This window comes from Haliaeetus leucocephalus, unplaced genomic scaffold, assembly GCF_000737465.1.
Source record: "Haliaeetus leucocephalus isolate CR32 unplaced genomic scaffold, Haliaeetus_leucocephalus-4.0 Scaffold566, whole genome shotgun sequence".
Lineage (NCBI taxonomy): Eukaryota > Metazoa > Chordata > Aves > Accipitriformes > Accipitridae > Haliaeetus > Haliaeetus leucocephalus.
This window is the reverse complement of record NW_010973002.1, coordinates 6,028,153-6,042,661: the sequence shown is the minus strand read 5'-3', so window position 1 is coordinate 6,042,661 and position 14,509 is coordinate 6,028,153. Positions and strand designations below refer to the sequence as shown.

Sequence of the window (14,509 nt, the reverse complement as noted above, 5' to 3'; positions counted from 1 at the left end):
CTTACGAGCATTCTTCTCATCAGATTTTCTTTTCCAAACTATATTCAGGTTTAAGGTTTCTATTGCTTTATGATTCTTACATAAATTATTTTCTATAACTGCTACTATGCTAAACAGCCATTGTGCCAAAGTTCCCTCTGACATTCATTTGTAGAAAAAGTTTTCATTAAGAAAATAAAATGAAAATTTGGAATTAATGACTTGAAGATAAGAAGAAAGACTCATCCCCAATCTAACTAATCCTGCATATAAGGATGCATGAGAATTGCCTTCCAATGTTGGAGGATGAAGAGAAAGGATAGATTACTTAGGACTGTAGTAAAGCATGAGACAAAGTTCAGAAAAAGAAAGTTTGGAGTATTTTAAGATGAGTATCAGGCCAAAATTCCTGCAAGTGAGATTTATTACACCATGGAGTCTGTTTCCTGAGACTGCTAATGAAGGCAAGCTATTTTTTAAAGTCCAAATGAGCATTTAATAAATTAGTACCACACTCACAAACCATATACATAACCCATTTTGTCATACTGAATTGAAAGAAATCAACCCACACTCAAGCCTTTTAGTCATCACTACTTCACTCCATCTGTCACTCGTCTAATAAAAGAATATAAATATAGACTGCTGTTTGGGGGGGGTAGGGGAGGTGGGATGTACCTTTTTCACTGTAAATAGGCTTCATCTAGGTAAATTTTGTGTGGCTTTTTAGCAAGGTTTCTTTTCCTTTTTTTTTTTTTTTTTTTTTTTTTTTGTAACCTGTACTGTGTTTTATGTCCTTCCAATCATTCCTAGGTCTGCGTAGCTAGACAGCAATGTAATTAATCATGTTGCAATTAATTCTCTCAGGGGGGTTGTTCAGCCACCATCCACTGTACCATCTGACCATCTTCCATATTCATTACACTGGAAATAATGGCATCCCTAATGGACACTGCAGAGTCTGTAGTTACTCTCCCTTTTGGAGCCAGAGAAAGCTTAGTCAGGCATAGAATGGCACAGGAGAAGAGAGAAGGATAGAGGGGAAGAGAGGGAGAGAAGGGTTGTTTTCTCCTCTTTGTGAAGGTTGGAAGTGAGGTGAGGAGGGTAGTGATGAAAGTCAGTATGATTATGACAAAAAATGCTTTCAGCTATGACTGTTTTGCAGCATTTCCTGAAGGGGGGCAGCCTCTTGATCCTTTTTAATATCCTTATTAGTCTCCAGTTCAAGAATTGTGTGTGAGGACATGTTTAACTCCCATTGAAGTCAATGGTTCTTAAGCATATGCTCAAATTTTTTCGCAAATCAGGACTTTAATCTGTTCCTTATGTACATTTAGGATTACAGAGAAGTCTTCAGTTTTTGAAGTTGCTGGAAACACCAGCTTGCTTCTGGGAGGTGGGGGAAGGGAGCAGGACTCCATCACTTTCAGAAGTCTGTATCTTCCTTGTTTAATTTATTTCTAATTTTGACCAGAAAGATATCTGTTTGCCAATTTTTTTAAATCTTCTCAAACACTGCCTATTAGATTCTAATGTGTGCTACAGGAATGCGAGTTACTGACACCACACACTTCTAGGTTTTTGGTAGTTATAAAGTCACAAACACTAAGGTTAGGGTCTCATTCCTCCCTCCTTCCTCTATAAAGTTGATAGAACTCTTACCAAAACCCAAAGAGATTTATTCCTAGCAAGGGGAAAGAAGCATTGAGACAAAAGCTGTAAAACTGTCTCCGTCCTACACTGCAAATGCACCTCAATTCTGGCATCTAGTGCTTTTGGCTATTTCAGTCCTGGAACAGAATCCTCTTCATTGAGCCTGAAGGTTGTGCCAAACTGTATGGTGATTTTTGTGATATGGAAAAAAGCCCACTGGAGACTAGTCGGAAAGCAGCCAATCTTGTGATCTGATCCTCATGTGAATTTATGTCTCCAGAGTTCAAATTTAATATCTTCTGTAATTTTACCATGCACTCTATTTGCTGATATTACACTGAAAAACTCTAGATATTGAAAATAAGTGCAAAATTGCCAAGCCCAAGCATTCAAAAGGTGTCAGCAAGACTCCTCCATTATTTCCTCTCCCTGCCTGCAGCTCCCTCACCCTTCCCAAATTGTTTTTAAAACACATTTAGGAATAAAATAGCACAGTATAACCAAGTGCTGGTCCAGTCAAATCAAGTGGACTATCCCGGGTCCCTGTCTGCCGTTATTTCTTATTTGATACACACATGCATGCACACACTCACACACACCCCAAATGTATATTTATGTCTATTATATCAATGAAATGGAATTAAAAAAAAAATACTTTGCCACTTTCAAAATTCTTCTTACAGAAAAGCAGAGTGAAAGGACAAATTGCCAATGCTATTTAAAGAGTTTACAGGCTCCTTCAAAATGAGACTTTACTTTCTTTGAAGCACATTCCTTCTGGCACAAGTAATTATTACCTAAAATCTTGGAATTAAAAGAGTGCATTTTAAGAAAGTTAGATTCATTTTTTTTTCACCCCTTCAGCCTAGTTTCAAATACTCCCTTTTTACACAAGGCTCTGCTCGACACTGGGTACATTACTGGTATTAAATATTAACCATCAGCGTTGTCATGGCTGAGTCATGCTTGATTTCCACTATAGCTGTTTACAGAATGTCCTCTGTGGTGCGCACCCTTGTGAAGTTAAAACCTCAAGAAGAGAAGAGACAGCACATGAAACTTTTTTTTTTCCTTTTTTTTGTTTACTCTCAGCCTTACACACTTTTCTGACACACCATAAATAAATGGAAGAGTCATGACTGACCTGCAGTTATCAAAAGTAAGTTCAGAGTAAAACAATTGATGGTTTGGGGCCGATGGGATAATGACACAGTATTGCTTCTGGATGTTTCTTGCATATATGTGAGCCGTACAGAAGAGAGAGAAGAGTGTGAATGGAAAAAGGAAGAACACACTTAAGACAGCACAGAGAAGACATTGAGGTAGGTAAGAAACAGGATCCGAAATATCAGCTGAGCAGCAGTTGGGCAACGCCTTGCGGGGAAATAACAGTTTAACTCTGAGCGGATAAGCTGGAACCAGAAGAAGGATTCTAGGAAGGGAATTTCAAAAGAGTGTGATTGAAAGGTAGGATCATTTAATTAGCTTTGGTTTTGGCAGGGTTCAAATAGGAGCCAAGAGAGGGCCAGGGCAGGAAAACAGGATTTGAATTCTGCTAAATGGTATAAAAGTCATCTGCAAAACAGTCTGAAAACATGTTGGAGAGAGAGAAGATTGATAAAAGCAACTTGCAAACTTTGGTAGCAAAATAAGATCTTCTAAACCATAGTTCTCGCCCTGTTCAGAATAAGCAGCAGCCTGTGGCCTTGTACTGGGGAAACCAAGGACAAAGTTGTTCTGCCCCTGTGAAAAGACGCTTTGTGCTTACCCCCAGGTCTCTTTTGTGAGCATTTTTTTCCTAAATCTGTGCATTTATGCCCTGGAAAGAAAGGAAATGCTGTCTGCTTTTATAAAGTAACCGACCTTAACTGTACAAAGGTAGCTCTTAGGCTTTATGGAGAGCAGAGATACAGGAGACATTAAATGACATTGCAGGGAACGTGCAAAGGCTGATGAGTGAGACCTTCTTTCAGTGCTTGTTGTGCAATATGCTACACTCATTCCCTGGACTTGCTTCAGTTCCCAAACTTGCAGAAATACTCTTCCAGAGGTATTTAGGGAACATGTACCCTCATCAAATAACTTCTGAACAAGTAAGGCTCCGTGCAGGTCCGTGTGAACACCTCAGATAAGAGCAGTACTTGCATTTCTAGCTCAGTGTGGATTTCACCTCCACCTTTTGTAATAAGAGTCTGCTGATATGTTAACAAGGCCCTTTTAATTAATAAGCCAGCAATAACATGCAGCCAGACTCCTCTATATGAGTAGCATCAAGCTTTCCATTTATCTACATATTCAAGGCAACCATATGTTTCAAGGTTAACATGGATGCAGCTTTTAGTTTGTGTGTGTGTAAATTAAGACTATCAATTAGTTGTGGAAACATGCTTGAAAAACACAAAGCAAGCCAGAGCCTCCATAAATAATATTTTTATGGTATCTACCCATATGTTGTGGAATTACAAACATTTCTTAGCCGCACACCATCGAGCTGGAGGAATCAATGACAGCGTAGGAATGACATGCCTGTGCTTAACTTTTTGAGTGTTATACTGTTAATTCCAAGAGAATTATACACAGTAACCTAAGCTTCAGCAGGATTAGAGCATCAGTACACAGACTGGTAAAGCACTGAGTGACTTTTGCAGGAGGGAAGGAAATGGCTTTCCGGAGAACGTTGAAGGATTGGGTCAGTCTGTAAGTTAATTTCACCAACTATATTTCAAAATGGCTGGATGTGTTTAGCCACTGTACTTGAAACACACAATCTCTATCCAAAAAAACAGTGTTTGTTTGGGTGTCATGTCTGGCAAAGCTCTGGTGATATGTTTGCAAATACAAAAACATTAAATCCCTGATATTTCTCATGCCAGCAGACTGTAAACTCAATTGGTACCTTCTCTGCATGTCTAAATTTCAGTTTGGAACCAGTGAAATAAAGATAGCTTTATAGGGTTCGAATACTGTAGATTTCTGTACATACCCTCATATTAAAGCAATAAAGATGTTTGCCTCATAAAGTTGTAGCAATGTATCAAAGTGTAAAAAGCAAAGGGGTCAGAATGAGTCGAGGGAAAAAAAAAAACCCAAAGCTAAACCAAACCTACAGAAAAGTTTGGCAGCGTATTTCTTCATAATTTAAACCAATCCAAAATATTTGTGACCTTGTCTCCAGCTTTTTCTCCTGTGCTTATTCACATTACTTTTTTTAAATTTAGAATTTTAGTTGTTCTATTTACTACTTTTAACAATAATGTATTATTTCATAAAAACAAAATATGCAAATGGAACAGACACTCTTTTAATTGACCCAATAATAGAATCTATTAGAAAATTATGTAAAATAAAGTGATAATACAAGAAAAGATAATGCTGTGGATTCAAAACACCTTATGGACAACTGCTAATGAAGCCTCCTATTCTTATCTGACTCTGCTCCACTGATCCATAACTGTTTCAGCTTGCATTGCCTAACAGACTTACATCACCTAACAGTACTGTTCTATTTAGCGGATCACTGCGGTTCTTAAGTTATTGTAGGCTAACATCCAATGGAAATGTGATTAAGGTAAAGGGTGATATTTTTTTTTTTTTTTTGCAATAAAGGAAGTGTTCATTCTGTGAGGATAAATGGAAATTGAAAGGATATACCTGCATACAGTCCTTCAGAAATGTACTTGTGTAAAAAAAGGAAAGAGAGAAAGGGAGGGAGAGGGAGCCGGGAGGGAGACCATTAGTATGTGTTGTTCTAATGTCCTCAGGAGCGCAAGACTTAACACACGGCTGTGGCTTGAGGTCATTGTGGTACTCACAAAACAAGAACGTAGAAAGAAGAAAAAAAAAGACAAAAAAAAGAGCTTAATACTACTATGTCACATTTGAGTGAATCAAATCAGTAATTCCAAAGTGCAAAGGACTTGCAACATTCTCAGTTCTCCCTAAGCCTTATATAAGGCAAGTATGACTTGCGGACTTTTACTAGATTTTAAAGTCTAGTTCAGAAGATACCAATTCGAAAGGAGTGAACACGCCTTAGCTGTTTTCTTCTGGCAGAAAATACTGTCTGGCATTCTAAGCACAAAGCTTTAAAAGGCATCTTTGAGTGGTCGATGTCACTGTAGCCGCCTGGGCCTCCACTCACACCGTTTTTACCAGCTCAGTGTACCAAAGCCTTGCAAAATATGCCGTCATATAGTTTATCAACACATCTGGCTTCAGTTCTTTTTCCTTCACTAAACCAACTGATATTTTCATGAATTTAGGAGACATCTAGTCACTGTTCCTACCATTCTTTTTACAGTAATAAGAACATTTTAACAAGTAGGTTTTGCTTGTCCACATATCCTACGAGGATGAGGCCTACAGCATTCTGGTATTCTGCACCAGCTGGAAGAAAAGGAAAGGCTTGAAAAGCTACTGAGACCCATGTACCTGAGGAGCCCCACTCACCCTGCAAAAACACCCCCTTCCAAGGAAGCCCCCGTGCGCACTCAGGGCACATTGCATTCTTCTGGAATATGCCGGTTTTTACTTGGCAGGTAGAAAACCCCACGGTTCATTCAGCTCTCTTCAGAGCTATATTGTCAGTCCACATATGTCCAACAGATTTTTTAGTATCTATTTATAGAAGGACCAAAGTGGGAAACAGTCTTTCTGCTTGGTAAATGTAAGTGACTAATGCCCCCAATTCGCCAAAATGTGTAAACATCCACTTAACTTCAGGTGTGTTCGTATCAAAGTAATACGACTACTTCTGCTGTGAAGTCCTGGCTCCACTCAATAGTTTTGACTTCAGCACATGCAAGATTTCATTCATCTCCCAACATACAAAATTAAATGCATACTGGCATCATCATGGGATCACAGTCTAAGAATTAAAACTCACAATGGTGGCGGACGCTACTGAAGTGCATCTAACTCAGTTTATGTAAGGCAGCATTTGTTCAGGCTCACTTGCTAAAAATAAAAAATAGCTACTAGAGATCTGAGAGAATGCAGAAGGAAGAAGGACTGTTAAAAGCCTGCAGTAATCTGTTTCAGTTTTAGTTTTTCATATCCTATTTGCTATAAAATAATGTTCAATCAACCAATTTTTCTCTAGCCCAAGAAGCAGCTTCAGAAAGAAAGAAAGAAAGAAAAAAGATTACTTGGCTTCCAGTTAGGGTTTCATAATCCACTGGATTTTATTGGTTTAGTAAAACTATGCTCTTCCATCATAAATGAAAGATTTGACTCATTCCTTTGAGACTTGTTTTTTCTGCTATTTGGTCAATTATTTTGTTTCATTTGTTGAAAAGAAGGATAAAAGGAAACATAGGTTCAAGTACAAAATAACTTTTCTTTCAAATGACCATTAAGTTTTCATGTATGTTTTATTCTGTTTATGTACTTTAGGGGCCTTTTTCCACTACTGCAAGGTTTATTCAGCACAGGTAATTTTCAATATAAACTTTAGACTGCTTTTTTTCTTTGTGTAGAGCAAGAAGCTCCAGTGATTTCAGACTGCGTAGTATTGAATGATTACATTCATCATTAAACAATAAAATATTCAGTAGCCAATTTCGAAATGTGATTTCTGATTTTTCTTTTGATGTATAATCGCGTGCCTATTTAGTAATATGCACAGCTTCTAGTCAAGTAACCTACCCCCAAAACTATTTGTAAAATTCACAATTCCACATGGAAAATAAACTCACATTCTGAATAGGAGGTATGTTACTGTCTTCTGTAGGTCCAAGATCTCAAAATGAAGGACATCCTGCCTAATCTACAATGAATATTATATCTTTAATATCATTGACGTTAACAAGTAGAATTTTGACAGCCTAAGTTGTCTATTTATAATGTTTATTAGAAGACTTCAGAAGCAACTTTTCATGTACGACAGTGAACTGTCTACCACTATATCCCATTATACTACTGATTTTTTTTTCCACTTCGCATCACTCAGTGAATGCTAGGATACAGTGATGCAACTCTGCACTGGTGATAATACATACATACATACATACATACATACATATATATATATATAAAATTAGCAGAGATTGAATAACAGCAGTATGATTTAATTTTTATCTATTAAAATATTATTTTAAAAGGATATGGTTTAGGTAAACTTATCAAAGGACACAGATTTTGTAAAATATATTAATAAATAACAAGGACAACGAACACTAGAAAAGTAAGACTGATGGAAGCAGTGTTTTTTTAAAGTAGCATTCCTTTGCTGTGTTTGCCGCTGGAAGCATGAGAGACAGCGTATCACAAAAAGCATAAGCACTAGCACGGCTAACTGGTCTATGTCCTTCTCCCAAGCTAAGAACTCTTCCTAATTCATAGTGAGAATGCACATCTTAAAATCTGGCACTACCAAAAATCAGTGGGAATTTTGTCATCAATATCTTCCAGGTGAAACTTCCCTTAGCATGTATGTTTAGAAACCATTTATATTAATAACTTTTTTTAGTTATTCAAATACTTAAAATACATACAAGACTAGACTGTGTGCATCCAACGCAATTACTCAGGCTATTTTTTAATTCAGACTTTGATTAAATACAATAGAAAAGCAGCTATCTGGTCATCAAAGACCCCAGACACTCACCCCAGAAGTCAAATGACTTCTTGCTGTGCACACCTATGCAGCCACACAAGCTCATGCTGGTAAAGGTGATGTGATTGCCCTGCTGAGCAGTGGGAGGAAGGCTTTTTCTGCAGGGCAGCTGCGCACCGTCTCGCTCCTACCCTGCCACCAGCGATACTTGAGAAATGGGGATGCAGATCTGTAAGTCTTTAAAGCCTACTAAAAAAAGCGCAAGCACGCGCACACACGCACACAAAGCTTTTCATTAAATAAAAGCTTACAGTACTTTACAAATGGAAGGAAAGCACTGGTATTGTCATTGTATAGGTTGGGGAAACAGACACAAAAGGACAGGGCACAGGCTCGAGGCAGATCATAAGGCTGGGTTCTGTGCCCAGCTGTGCACTGATGTAATGAAGTAGCCTCAAGCACTGTTTATCAAACTTCTCTAACACCACACTATTTTAGTTAGAAACCTTATTAGCGACATATGCAAGTATTTATATTTAAAAAATATGACTTTTCTTTCGTGTCCTTTCAAGTTGCATTCTTAAGTGTATTAGAACAAGGACACAGGATAACATAGGAAAAATAAGGATTGAACCCAACCCCACCATAACTACATTTTACTGATGGATTTAAACTCTGCTCATTCTAGCAGATAAAACCGGATTTATTTTGCTTCCTTTCCAGAGACTAGCAAAACTGCTTGGTAGAATACATTTTGCTACTGAAACATGCTACAGCAACCATTCCTGCTGCCGTGTAACATTGTATTTGCTGAAAGCAATAATCCACTGAGCAATATCAGATTATTAGCAGACATCAGCAAAGATAATGTTGTCACCTTCCTTTGAATTTCAAAACACAGAGTTCAATCTGACTCGAGGACTTCAAAGATACAGCATATCGAGTCATCACATCACTAAAGAATGAGTATTTCCAAACAGCAAACTATATGCAGATTAACAGGCTCAATTAAAAAGCACTTACTAAATAATTAGCATGTCCAAAAAGGGCAACAAGTCTGACAAAAAAAATCCAGAAACGGATTACTTACTGTGCAAAATACTAGAGAAGTTATGCTAGATATGGTAGGACAAATTTTATCCTAGGATGTTAAAACCAATGAAATTAAAATTCAGTTTAGATAGAGAGAGAGAGAGAGAGAGAGAGAGATAATGCTGAATTGGCAATGCCTAACCAGGCAATCCTAATATTTTATCAATAAATATCTGCAAGAATTATAAAGCATTTTTCTTTCCCTACCACGCAACAGCAGTTTAAAAATCCTGAAAGGTAACTCCAGCCATGATTTTTCTGAGAAGTGTCAGTGAAATTTTCTCCAGATATTGACAGAATGTTTGGATCTTTAATCTCCATGTGTCCATATCTCCTTCTGTGTTTCATTCTACTACCACACTTCTTACTCATCCAGATCCCTTGGTGACTTTGCTTGAAGACTGGGATCCTTGATAGAGCTTAATACCAAATAATAACAGAATATCATGCAATTACATTTCTGTGCCAAAGATTTTAAACAGCGTAACAGAATTAAGCTCCAACAGCTTAAAGAACCTTGCGCACTTCAGTAGTTCCACTAGAATCAATAGACCTTCTCACATAAACATTTGTGCTCCTGTGAACGTCTGCATTGGGACCCCAATGTTTCTAAAAGGGCGGGTTGGGGCAGGGGGAGGAAGTGTAAATCCTACTGAATTTTTTATATATATATATATATATATAAACTTTATATATATATATATGAACAGACAGAAATACATAACTAGAGGCCATACTTATTTCTGTCCACACAAAATTACTCTTTGGCTATGGACAAAAAATTCTGAGAATGTATCAGTAAAATAGTGTTTAAAAATTTTACAGTCCTAGAAAAGTTCTGATTATATTTCCTGAGAGCAAAAGCGAACATTTTGCAAATTTTCATCTAGTAAACAATCCAGCAAGTGGCCCATTACGTAGCCTTAAAAGTCTTCTCCTAAAACTATGATTATTATTCATCAGATTTTGAACTTGTTTCATTTATGAAATCTACAGAGGTGTTTTTTTGTTGGTGGTGGGCTTTTTTTATTGGTAAGTGATGCTTTGATACTGGATACCAAACAAATTAACTCTTTCCAGAAAAACTGTGCTTTATTATGTATTTTTTCTTGCTTCCGTTTACAACCACGCTGAAAAGCACAGACATATTGATGAATCAGTTACACAGTTCTTTTTGACTACAAGTGTGCAGCTCATTTTTCTTACTGATGTGTTTCAGAAACCAATCAGAAGTCCTCAAAACCCATGATTTTGCAGTATTTATAATCATTTATCAAAATGACCTGCTTTTTAGAGACCATTTCAAACAAGTATGTATGATTTATGATATTTAGTTATGTTTAAAATAAGTTCCCTGGAGATGTAACTTTTTACTGCTTGCATGTTGAGAATAGGTAGGTTATAAAAGATGTTAAAACACTGGAAAAAAGAGTATTGTTTTCTTTTCATGTGATTTGTCAATGAACAAAACCCAGCAGAACACCTATTGAAACACTGGATTCCTGAAATGTTTTTGTAGGTTTAACAGCAGTGTTTCTATATGATACTATTGTAAACAGAGTCAAAAATATGAATAGTTGTTATTACCTGCTAGCCTTTCCTTGGAAATCTGTGTCATATAAAAACATTTTTCCATGTCAAACTTTAAAAAAAAAAAAAGTAAAAGGCTTCTCATGCCTGGGCGCATGTGTCTAATTACATTGGACTTTAACTGGAATCAAATTTACTTGTAGCATACATTTATCTATCGCAATTCAATGTTTGAATAGCTGTAGGGCTCAGAACTCCTTCAACAGTACTCAGCCTCCCCCTGGTCTTTTCAGCATAGTACAGATATTTTTTTCGCCATAGCATTTTAGGCTTCCTTAAGGCTACCAGATTCACTTTCTTTTTGTATTTCTCAGTAAACCTGGGTTACAGTTTCTATATAGGCATTAATGTGCTTTTCTCCTGACTGAAGTTTTAAGAAAACTTGGACCTAAGTAAGCCAACTTAGACAACTGCAGTAGTAATTTTGCATTTGATGCGATCTGCATCGTCTGAGAATCAAAACCTACTCTGTAAAAACCAGAAATAAAATGGCCTCAAAAGTCACACGCAAGTAATGAGAAGGGGAGGCATTAGAAAAATCCAAAATATTCCTTATAGAACAACTCGTACCACAAAGCAACAAAGCACTCCAAGAATATGTTTTTTATACACTCAGCATGGTTTTCATCCGCACCTCATTAGCACACAGATAATTCTGACCACTAGTGCACGTTAAAATAAGCGATTTTATTTGTAACCTCTCCTCAAATTTAGTATCGTCTTTTTACTCCTACATCCTTGACATACGTAGAGCTGAGTTACAAAGGCAAGGATGCAGATGCCATTATTCACTGCAAAACATTAACATCTAAAGATTAGTGTGCATCACTCCTCAACTCACAGGCTAGTTTACTGACCCGCTTCTGGGCCTACGCAGGTTGAAAGGAATGTTCAGAAGATAATGAGGGAGCAACTACAAAACCTGGAGACACTGACAGCTGTAGCATGCAGGGGTCGATGACTAAGTAAGCAGTATTTCTCAGTCCTTTACCACAAGAACAGTTGACAATTTCACCCTGTTCTGTAGCAGCCTATTCAATATCTTCAAAGCGAACTTCCCAAACTGCTTAAAACCTGGGTTAGGGCAAAAGAAAACTGTAAGTCAGACAGTTGATGAAACTACCATGAATGCACATCTCACCTTGCTTTCTCAATCCCAAACAAAAGTATTACACAGCATAGCGCAAAATACTTCTATCCTCCCATTCCCTTGCAATATGTGAATTCCAGGGGGAAAGAGCAAGCACAGGGACAAACACACAGTCCGTCGTCCAAAATGTGCTCGCCCTCTAGATTTTTGTTTATGATTTTAAAAAATTACACTCCTGCCATCATAGCAAATAAGTAAAATGAGGTATCTCTGCTGGTAAATTTTCAGAGTATCTATATGGCTGAGCAAGTTACCAGTTTGGGAGATAAATGATACAAGGAATGTTCACATTTTACTTTCTTTATCTATAAACTCAGCTTTACGCATCGACGTTCCTCGTCTTAAACATTCAGAAGTAAAAGCAGAGTAGTGCAAGAAAAGGGTAGCCTAAGGTTAATTCAGCTCTGAAATGCAGAACAGATTCAGGGCTCAAGAAAACACTGAACATTCTGTGGCTTTAAGTGATACGCTTAAGAAGAGGAAATATATCTGTAAATAAGTAAGAGCATTAATAATTGTCTCAGAATGCTGGCACTGAAACTTAAACAGTCTCTCTTCACTTCTTAGTTATTTACTATTAGGATTTTATACAAATGCCTATTGAAGTAGTTCCAAGTGTGATGAATATGTCTCCAAAAAGTGGGGAAGGCATGGATGAAATTCTTTCAAGTATGGTAATTTGTTTAAAAAAACAGATTAATGAGAAATAAAGGGGATGGGTTTTAATCAAATGAGGGGCAATTATGGGTGACAAATATAGAAATACAGTGACTTAAAAATAGTTCTTGCTGCCATACATTAGAAGGGCATTAAATATCTAGCACCAGAGTTCAGGATTAATAAAGGGGTGGGGTTAAATATTCGGTCCAAAACTCAGGCATGTCCTGAAGAAAAACTGAAGATACAGCAGCTACCCGGTTGCTGTCAAAAGATGCCTATTTTCTGTTTGAGAGACTCACAATTGTGTGAACTGCCACAAGATTTTTTTCTTAGGGGAAGGGAGGAGGAAAAGGTTACCTGCCTTGATCTGCAGAAAGTCTTAGAAAGTGAGGTTCGGAGTACAGCGCAAGATAAGCTTAACCATGGCTAAAGGCTCGAACCCTTGTCCACTAAATCCAGTGGAAGACTCCAGTCACTTCAGGGTACAGTTTGGGGCATTCCCCGCTGGTGTTTTTTTGGTTTGCATTGCAAAATGAAATAAACAGAAAGCGAGACAGATACTTCCCTGATGGCGAAAGGGACCAATTTTCTTTTTTCCTTCAGCTTTAAACAGACTGACAATACAATAAATCCTTACACCGACAGGCATCCAGTTATTTTCCCAGTAGCAATGGGGACCCGAATTTTAGTATTGCTCATACACCTCACGAAATCAAAGAATTCCTTTTATCTCATAAAATGTAAGGAATATGCAACAATAGATTTCACCACCAGTGTTTTAACTAAATACGGCTTTTAATCTTGGAAGAGTTTTCAGCCTGTATACCAGCTATGTAAGATGAAATTCAGTTAAACCCATTCTGAATTACTGTAAATGTTTCCTAATGTGACGGACAGTGAAGAAAATGATGGTCTCCTTGAGGGCTGTTTTTTTAAAAAGTTTCTGTTGCTTACCACTTTACCAAGCTCACAACATTTTGAGCGAAAGAGGTCACGGTTTCGGTTGTGAACTTCATAAATATCTGGAAAAGCCTTTCACTTTCTCTTCCTCGATAACAAACAATTTGCTACGCCTGCTCTTGAGTTTTCAAACTGTTGAGCCCTCTCTTTTTCAAGTGCCGCCTGCCTGTCTCAGTATATTTTTGATGACCCCCCGGTTTATGTGTGCCCTGACGGAAGTGCCATCAGTCGCCTTGCCTTCGCCAAGTGGCTTTTGTCAGAGTGGGACTTTGACAGGCTTTGCCGTTTTAAAAAGCGGAGATTATGTCAAGTTTTTTTGCACGCTCAGCGATGCCAAATCATCGCTCTGGAATGACTGCGGGTCTACATGTTTTTACGCTCGTCTTTAAGTAAGAATTGCGGCGATTTTAGAAGAAGTCAGCCAGCTCCTTCCTCCCCTCCACCCCCGCCACCAGCAAACCGAAGTGAGGCAGCTTTCTAAACCTCCCATTCACCCGTTCGCTTTACGGACCCCAGGTTTTGCCCCTTCCACGCCGAGCGTTCGATGCAGGCGCTCCCAGATCCTCCAGGGCAGCAAGGCATCAGCTCCTCGCCCGACTCCCCACTTCCAAGGCAGAGTTTCCAAGCGTTGTGCAATCGCCTGGGCACCGCAGTCCGCTCCGCGGCGAAGGGGCGGAGGGGAAGGAGCGCGCTCTCTTCTGAATTTTGAAGCAGAGGTGGCGTACCGGGCAGGGGGAGGGGGGCGCGGGACCAGATGCTAAAACCCTCACCAAAACTACAAACGTTTCTCTCCTTGACTGTGGGAACCTCTCTGCCCACCACCGCCACCTCGATTTCACGCTCTATCGCGGGCTGGATTTTTCCTTTTT

The 14,509-nt window shown here is 38.3% G+C and overlaps 1 protein-coding gene across 1 annotated transcript in view; it reads right to left on the bottom strand.

Moving 5' to 3' along the window:
• The window catches only part of MEOX2 (mesenchyme homeobox 2), a 53,865-nt gene that overhangs the window by 38,570 nt on the left and 786 nt on the right, over window positions 1-14,509 (bottom strand). The gene's annotated exons all lie outside the window — the stretch shown is intronic.